Genomic DNA, 9712 nt, shown 5'->3' with positions numbered 1-9712 from the left:
ATATGATTATATCATATAATAAAAATTGGTCAGTAAGTAATGTAGATATATACATGACATAATTTTCGTGGATTTGCTGATGATGTATCCTACTCATGTTGAGTGCTCACAGTGGTTTTCTACATAAGGATAGAAACAATCCTGCATTTCTTTCCAACATGCTCTTCACAGATGAAGCTACTTTCAATTGGAAGGGTGTTGTAATTCCCAACACTTATATGCAACTTATATTATTAATTAACATGCAACTTTTGTAATACTACATCAACATAAGTATTTTAATAAATACAACAGTTTTAAAAACATATTCTGAAAATCAGTGGATTGTGCCGTGGGTGGTCCAATAAATTGATCCCCTGACCTCAGCCCATTAGATTTGTTTCTGGGGTCCATATGAAAGACATTGTTGAAGCTCAACCTGTTGAAAGTGAAATGTTTAGTTGATCCGATAGCTGAAGCTGGTGCTATGATCGCAGTCAATCCAATTTTTTTTTTTAAAGTCCAGTGATCAAACACTGGGTTTGCTTAAGATTTTGCAACAAGAGAGGACATCATTTTTATTCCCTCGATTGTTTTGTTTTGAAAGTAACTTTTTATAAGTAATAATATTTGCATGCAATAACAATTTAGTACTGTTTGTATGTCTGTTTCTAATTAAAAAGATAAAACTGTTTGTAAAAATAAACTAACTAGTTTGCATTTTTATTTACTTGTTTCTAAAACCACAAAACTGATGCTGCTTTGCATTACAACAGTTATAAGGTTATATCTACATTATTTACTGACCGAGTTTGATGATCTAGGTATCAAAATGTTTCTAAATAAATTAATCAGGTTTGTTTATTAAAGCCCATAATATTTATTATTATTAGTTTTTACATTATTAAGGTTAAACAATTTAAACAATCTGTCATCTTGAAATATTTTAGGATAATCTAATATCAATTCTCCTCTTCATTTGAGACTGTAAGAAAAATAATTATGCTAAATTTTAGTTTTTATTTTAACTGGCTTATGAAATAAAACATGAATCTAAAAAAAACACACATACACATAGTATGGACGGTAAACTAAGCATTTCTGATTCATGTTTATATAACATTTTGTGTTTGCCTTGACCCTATGAACAAATTCCTGTAAAGTCACTGGAATTTGTAAACACTCTGTTCTAATGTCAAAAGTGCACCAAGCAGATCAGGTGGAATGCCAGAAATTTTACCAGATGTTGATAGGATGAATATTTTGTATACTTTTGATGTGTCATTTACAGGTTGGATGATGCTGCAGCTTTAATTAGTCTCTATCATATCATCCATCCTTCAGCCAAATCAGCAGGAACCAAACTTACACTTGGCCAGGAAATTGCATTTGTTAAGGTAAATATCTACGTTGTAAGTTTTTATTTTTCCAGTCTACATATTTATTAATATGAGCACAGATCACATTATTTATTTAATAATAAGTCTCAGTGACCCACAATCAATAGAAATGAGAGAATCATTGAAATATAAACAGGATTTTTTAAGGTTAACATATTGAATAAAACTGGCAGGAATATGGTAGGTGTTATGTGGTAAGCGGATTATCATTGCCTTGTTTTTTTTCCCATGCATTGCTTGGATTCTCAACCAATATAACCACAACATTAGAAGTGGTTATGTCAGTAGTTAAACCTCACAGTATTGTTGAATTTTATAAAAAATATACTATCACAATCAATAATCTTATCACAATTGAATAACGGTTTGGAATAAGGTATTGTCTCATGTTTTATTGAATGATTTAGATAAGTTTAGGAATGGCGTGAAGTAAAGTATCAAAAACAAAAATCACAAGTACACCATTTGGAGTCAGATAGTTCAAGATCTAACTGAGGATCCAGCATCTTGCTGTAGATCAGTAGTAAATCGGAAAAAAAATGTTTTTGCTAGGTTTTGGAAGTAAAACACTCCATCATCATAAAGCAATTCAGTTTTTATAAACTATATATCAGGTGAGTTTCTGTAGCGTTTGATGAATGAATATAGACAAGCCAAAAAATACATTGTTAACACTTTGATGATACACTTGGATTGAGTACTGTGTATCTGTATAATACTTCATGTGTAAATAAAGAATGATTTAATGACTAACTTGTTTTTATTAATAAAAATTAAATGACTTTTATAGAATGTTAGGACAGTGAAATCATCTTTCAAAAAACTATTGTACATAATATTTAAAAATGTCTGTGTACTTCTCTTGGTTTCCTTCTTTCTTTTGTTTTAAAAATTGTGCACAACATTTTATGCAAAAAAAATATTAACCAAAAATATTTACATTCAATTTACAATGTCTTATTTGAAACTTATCAACTTTCCAGTGCTGATTGTGTACTAATATACTATACTTGGTAGTTGTATTTAATAAAGTATTCTTTGAACATGTTTTTGCATAGTATTTTTACATCACATGTGGTAAATTGTGTAACTGATATTCCGATAGATGTCACAGAGTGAGCAGAAACCATAAAGTTATGGATTAAACAATAAAAATTCAGTTGTAAAATAAAACTATGTGATCCTATAGTGAACTCATTATAAACACTTAAAAGGACTGATTATGAACCAGATATATGTACAGAGTTGTGGCAGTGTAGAAAACATATTGAATTACTTCAGTCTTTGAATTAAGCTAATTTAATATCATAGGCAGTATTGTGTAGAAAAAACTTAAGATCAAACTTTTTAATATTATATTTGTGTTACAATTTTTACAGTAGCTTTGTTTTTAAGAATTTCCTTGTTTATTGCAGACTTAACAATAGTACAATTCGTAACTTTGTAAATGTAAAATAGAAATAAAAATTCTTACTACTTGCTGCTATCTTCAAAATAATGATTTTCTGATATTTACTTCTACTGTATTGCAGTTAATGGAGTAAGAAATTATTAAATTTTTTTTTTTTTTTTCAGGAGTATATTGACAAGGATTCAAAAATGAAAGTAGCCCTAGAACTAGCCCTAATGCCGTACAGTGAGCAACCTGAAAAAGTTATCTCTTCAAGTAGCTAGTATCTCCATTTCTGTAACCTTGTAGGTCTGTAAAAATATATGTTAGTGTTAATATTGTTTTTCATTGTGATACCTGTGTTTTACTTTGAACAGTAGTAAGTGATATAATGAGTAAAATATAATTTATTTATTTGGTATTTTATTATTGTTGTAAAAGAAAAGAGTGTTGACAATCTTGAAGCAACTCATTAACAAAACCTCTAATTTTGGTAAATTGATCATTGACTATTTAATCTTTTCCAAATAGGACATACCACATTCAAAATTAAAGCATGGATGGAAGAGGTTTTTACTGAGCTATTCAGTAGTCATTCAGAACACTACATGTTCTCCATCACATAATGCCTCCAGGATCACAAGTCCATTTAACCCTTGTGGTGATAATAATATTGGCTGCAACAAGTATATCCTCTGCTCGGGTGATATACTCGTGAGAACAGCGATAACATTAGCAATTTTTGCAACATAATTCCTTCACCAAATCTAATGTTCCATATAGTGCCGTAATCATGAAATTCTAAATTTTTTATTGTGTATGGAATTGAATAGATTATTATTTTTTATAGCCAATGTGTCAATGTTTTTCAACTAGTTTAAAATGTCACAGCTGTACTGTAATGACGTCTGCCATGTTATTGTTTTTAGTTGTGCTCTATTTAATTGTAATGGATAAAAATGTAGGTTCAAATCAAATTAAAGATAATTTAGATAATGAAATAAGTGATAATATATTAGTGATAGTGACGTAGTACATGATTCAGATGTGTCATTAGATGATTATTCTTCTGTTAGTGGTGAGGAGTGTGTTCCAAGTATTGTGGTTATGTTTATGAATTGAACTATTTATGTGTGTAGTTCTTCTGAATGTACATAAAAAAGGGAACAAAATTGCTATTTCACATTTTAAATTATTATTTGTATAGTAATGCAGTGGTTGAGAGAATTTGAAAATCTGTTTTTGAAACTGTAAAATTCCACAGAATATGAGTTTTAAAATTATAGAGTAATACACATTTTCTGGTTCCTTGGCATTTACAGATTGAAATAATGTATAACAAAATGAATAATACAAAACTTTTGGCTGTTTAAAAATGTTTTTAACATGCAGATATTTAACCCTTTGAGTGCCAACGTCCGATTTTACCGGATGTCAAAAGTTGGCCGAAAAGTGCCGACGTCCGATTTTACCGGACGTTCGGGAAAAAGTCACTAAAAATTGTAACCTTTAATGTTTTCAAATAATATCATATTGAAATGTTTGTGAAGAATCGTTCTTTTCAAAATAAATTGTTATAGTACACTTCCGGTCAAACTTTAAATTATGAAACTCACATATAAACATTTTTGGTTGCCATAGCTACCAGAAACAATGTGACAATAGTTTCTTAAAAGTTGTATAACTTATTCATTATTGAAGATAATAATATAAATTTTTCAAGATTTACAGACAATTGCATACACTTTCCAGTGATATGGACTAAGAAAAGGATATGAATTTTTTGGTCATAATAATTTGGTTGAAAAATGAAATTAAAAAATATTTTTGAATTTTTTTTAGGTAAGTTCATTTTTGGTATTCCTAAATTTAGTGTTATGGTAACTTTGTTATTTTATGTTAATTAAACAGAGTTTTCAGAGAAAAATAAAAAAAGAATCATGTTGATAGCTTATTAAATCAACTCACATCCGAGGTCCAATCAAAAAGTATCCGACCTCGTCGTGTATCGCGGCTTCTGCTGCCAATAATGAGATAAGATTTGTTGCGACAATAGTTCCTACTATGATAAGGAAAGGTACAAAGTCTTATCTTGATCCCCCGACTGGTTCGCGGGAGACGGGTCAGTATGTACTGATAAGTCAAGTGCGCGTATCGGTTTTCTCTGTGAAGATGACGGAAAAAGTGGAACAACGTTATTGCATTAAATTTTGCGTGAAACTCGGAGAAAAACAAAGTGAGACCATTCGGAAAATTCAGCTAGCATTCGAAAATGAGGCAATGAGTGTTACGCAGATTAAAGAGTGGTATAACCGTTTCAAAAGTGGTCGAACCTCGGCAGAAAGTGACACGCGTTCGGGCCGACCAAAAACAAGTCGAACTCCGGAAATCATCGAGAAAGCAAAAGTTTTGATCTGTGAAAATCGTCGAATGACTGTGGAGGAAGTAAGTACTGAGTTAGATGTCAGTTTCGGATCAGCTGAAGCAATTTTAACGGATGACTTGGGATTGCGCCGGGTAGCCGCAAAATTTGTGCCAAAATTGCTGACAGACGAGCAGAAGCAACGGCGATTGGATGTTGCCGAGGACATGCTGCAATGTTGTGAGGATGATGCGGACTTTTTGACATCGATAATAACTGGAGACGAAAGTTGGGTCTATGGATATGACCCTGAGACCAAATTTCAGTCATCACAATGGCAGTCTCCCCAGGATCCTCGGCCAAAAAAAGCAAGGCAAGTTCGAAGCAATGTCAAAGTGATGCTTACTGTTTTTTTCGACCACCGTGGAGTTGTGCACCATGAATATGCCCCTGAGGGTCAAACTGTGAATGCACAGTACTATTTAAGTGTCCAACGTCGTCTCCGAGATGCGATTCGCCGCAAAAGACCTGACTTGTGGGCGTCTCAAAATTGGCGGCTACACCACGACAATGCGCCAGCTCATTCTTCCCAGCTCATTCAAACTTTTTTGGCGAAACACGGCACTCCGCAAGTTCCTCAGCCTCCGTACTCTCCAGATATGGCTCCATGCGATTTTTGGCTCTTCCCCCACCTCAAAAAACCATTGAAAGGCACCAGATTTGAAAGTCGAGAAGCAATTATGAAAAAAACGACGGCTGATCTCATGGCGATGCCGAAAAGTGATTTTCAAGACTGCTTCCAGAAGTGGAAACGTCGCTGGAATCGTTGTGTTGCTTCTCAGGGTGCTTATTTTGAAGAAAATTAACGCCAGCTTTTTTCAGGTAACTTCAGTTTTACGTTGCACCAAAAGGTAGGATACTTTTTGATTGGACCTCGTATAAACATTTTTGGTTGCCATAGCTACCAGAAATAATGTGACAATAGTTTCTTAAAAGTTGTATAACTTACTCATTATTGAAGATAATAATATAAATTTTTCAAGATTTACAGACAATTGCATACACTTTCCAGTGATATGGACTAAGAAAAGGATATGAATTTTTTTGGTCATAATAATTTGGTTGAAAAATGAAATTAAAAAATATTTTTGAATTTTTTTACGTATGTCCATTTTCGGTATTCCTAAATTTAGTGTTATGGTAACTTTGTTATTTTATGTTAATTAAACAGAGTTTTCAGAGTAAAATAAAAAAAGAATCATGTTGATAGCTTATTAAATAATCGAACTGTGAATTTTTTACTAAAACCTTGCAAAATGTCTGAAATAGGGCTGGCACTTTTAGGTACACCCACTAGAAAAATACCTGGCACTTTTCAGTATACCCACTCAAAAAATACTTGGCACTCAAAGGGTTAATTAAAATAGGCACACCACCATATGTAAAAACATATATCACCCGGAGGGTTGATCTCTCTCTAATTTAAGATTTGTTACCTACATCAGTAATTTTTGTTTTGGAGTCATGTAGAAATGTAAAATCTACAGGATTCTAGGGATTCAGAGTAGAGTACATCCATCCGTATGATTTACAACTAACTTACTTTGTTCTCAGTTATAGTACAGTTTTCTGAGTAACTTGAATTTCATTAAAATAATTACATTGTGAGATATGTAATATAAGTATATATGTTACCTTTTTTTTGTAATATTCAACTTTTATAGATGCAGAGGAATTCATTAGAAATAAAGAACATACTAGATAACATTCTACTTAACATCTTGCTGTATGAATTATTTGTGCAACAAGATCCATTGACAAAACTTTGAATTAGAGAGATTAATGTAATAGTATCCCAGCCAAGCTATGCACACTTACCAACTCACATTGAAATGGTTGTTAGTAACTACAATATCAGCTTGTCTTGTTCAATGCCAAGCACATTTTACTAAGAATAAAAGACTTTAACTAAATACGCCGGGTTAGTTCCAAACTGAGGCACCATGAAGCAGCACCAAGATGAAACAAATTTATTTTTCTGTTTTTTTTTTTACCTTAATTTTCAAATAATTTTAATATTGAAAACTGATTTGTAAACTAGATAGTTGTAGAATTTTATGTGTAGAAGCAGAACAATTATTTTATTTATAACAACAAAATTATTGTACATAACTTTTATTTAAAAATGAAAATTCAAAGGTAGCCATTTTGTGGGCAATAATATTTTAAAACGGTTGAATACTTCTTACCAGAACCCTTTTTACTTAGTTACTTCCGGTATTTATCTGTTAAATATGTATAACCACCGGCCCGAAAATTCATGTTTGTTCTTGTGTTCTTTTATTTCTCCAGATGAAATTCAAATTTCAGTTAAGAGGTTTTATAGACTTTAAATATTATAACTGCCATAATTGTAATAGATTACTGCATTGTACTAAATTTTGTACAGACAGAATCTACATATAGCTTGGTTAAGTTCGTTAACCAGTCTTAAACAATAAAATGTTTTAAGATGGTTGATATTCCTATTTCTCCTAAAGTTCTCGATAAAAGCTCGATTATTTGTTAATGTAGAACCAAAGCACCAACAGTTTTAAGACTATTAGATAATTTTATACCAATTTTTATTCTTACACATTTATTAAATATCACAAAGTAAAGATAATAGACTTTTAAACTTTAGAAAAGGAATGGTTGTAGTTCAGTTGTTAAACATTGTAGAGCCGAAATAAACCAAAAAAGTGTTTTCAAATTTACTGGTCATTTGCAGCAATATTTGTTTTTGGTTCCTACATGGTTTTTTATATCTCTTGTGCTTTTTCAGACTGTATGCTTGTACAACTTTTGAATAGTAGCCTATTTAGCAACATTACAAAAATAATGCCACAATTTCTAACAGATTAAAATTAAACTTGGTACTAAGTTACTTATACATTGCTTAAATAAGTTTGTAATTGATGTATCAGAGGCCGTAATTAGCACATGCAGCATTGTAAGTTCTTGTCTAGTAAAAACGGTTATATTTCTTTAAAACAATGCTAGATTGCATTCAATGCTCTTGGAAATATACAGGTTAATAATATTTTCTAATATGGGAAATTAAGCTCAAATACACTGTTTTTATGCCTTAAATATCTTTTGGTTTGTAAATGTCACTCCATTTTTGGATATCAAGATGTTTTTTAATTATTTAAAAATCAAATTTGTGGCAATATGTATGAGGGTTATTTTGAAAGTATTGAGATATATGAAGTTTTTGTTCAATGTTAGGCGTGTTCAAAGTAATTCCCTTGTGTTAATGCACTTTTGAAGTTGGATTTTCTACTTGTTGAATGCACCATCCAATATTTAAGAATATCATTTTTTATTTCGGCTTCAGAAAGAGGCTTCTTAAAGCAATGTCACAAATGTTTTCCAGATTGAAGGATAACCAGAAGTTGTACATAGCGAGATCAGGTTAATAAGGGAGGTAGTCTATTTTTATGATACCATTTTTTTCTGCCAATATCTTAAATTTTTTGCAGCAGTGTGAGAACGGGCATTGTCATGGTGTAAAATTAAACCCTTAATGGTGTTGTGAAGAACTTCTGACAAGCATCGTTCAGTGAACCAACTTGCTGTGACAGTCCTCCAGATTAGCTGCTGTCATCAGTGTTGTACTCCCAAAGAAAACAGCATACATTATTCCCATAATTGTTTCTTGAACATTGTGAGGGATGGCTTGTCTTCAAACACCCATATGCGGTTCTCTCCTCGAGTTTGAACGTCATAAAATGGTATCTACGTCTTGTTATCAGTGACAATTTTTGAAATAATATGTGACCACCATTATTTAGCAGTGTAAGGTCAGCTGGCCGGTACTCACACGCTCAGCTTTTTACTTATTTGTCAAATTGTGCGTTACCAATCGACAAACAATTTTTCTGACTTTTGAAAATGTGTGGAATCACACTGCTGTGGATCCAATCCCTAGGGAAGTTCCAATCATAAAATATGTGCGGTGTCTGTCCTCTTGGATTTTGGCTTGCTTCCAATTAACGTTTTCTTGAATGACAACGGAATGCAGCCTTCCCAATCATTCATCGTCTTGAAACAAATTACGGACCCTTTAGAATTCTGATGACCACTTAAAATCAGTAGGATCCTTCAGAACCAAAAGCAATTTTGATACGTTCGACTCACTCTTGGTACAAACCAATTTTAATATTGTTGAAAATCATAGCCCGAAATCTAACAATAATACCATGACTTCCCGAAATTGATCTTTCAAGTGCACTGTCTGGCGGATCTTAAATTATCAAAAGTGACCCTTTTATTGTGACTTTGTGTTTAATAACTTTGTTATATTTTTAACCTTTTGGGTGACAGGAATTATTTGGATTTTAGAGGTCTATTTTGGATTATAACTGATACACTTATGATTATACGAGTAGAAATATAATTTGTATGAATATGTGATACTTCCTCCTCTCTAGGTACTTTGGATTTCTTCAAACTGAAGTTATTGTCCTGTATTAGGTGGTAATTTGGTGTATAGTACTTTTATTGGTTTTTTTTATTGTAAGGAACATTACAGAAAAA

The 9712-nt window shown here is 32.0% G+C and overlaps 1 long non-coding RNA gene across 1 annotated transcript; it reads left to right on the top strand.

Moving 5' to 3' along the window:
- The first annotated feature begins 1189 nt into the window (after window positions 1-1189).
- Window positions 1190-3105, top strand: LOC124360048. Its single transcript, XR_006922201.1, has 2 exons — window positions 1190-1376; window positions 2955-3105. It is a non-coding gene; the product is annotated as an uncharacterized LOC124360048 (long non-coding RNA).
- Window positions 3106-9712: the final 6607 nt, after the last annotated feature.

This window comes from Homalodisca vitripennis, chromosome 1 (assembly GCF_021130785.1).
Source record: "Homalodisca vitripennis isolate AUS2020 chromosome 1, UT_GWSS_2.1, whole genome shotgun sequence".
Lineage (NCBI taxonomy): Eukaryota > Metazoa > Arthropoda > Insecta > Hemiptera > Cicadellidae > Homalodisca > Homalodisca vitripennis.
The sequence above is the reverse complement of the archived record's forward strand: the minus strand, read 5'-3'. Positions and strand labels throughout refer to the sequence as shown.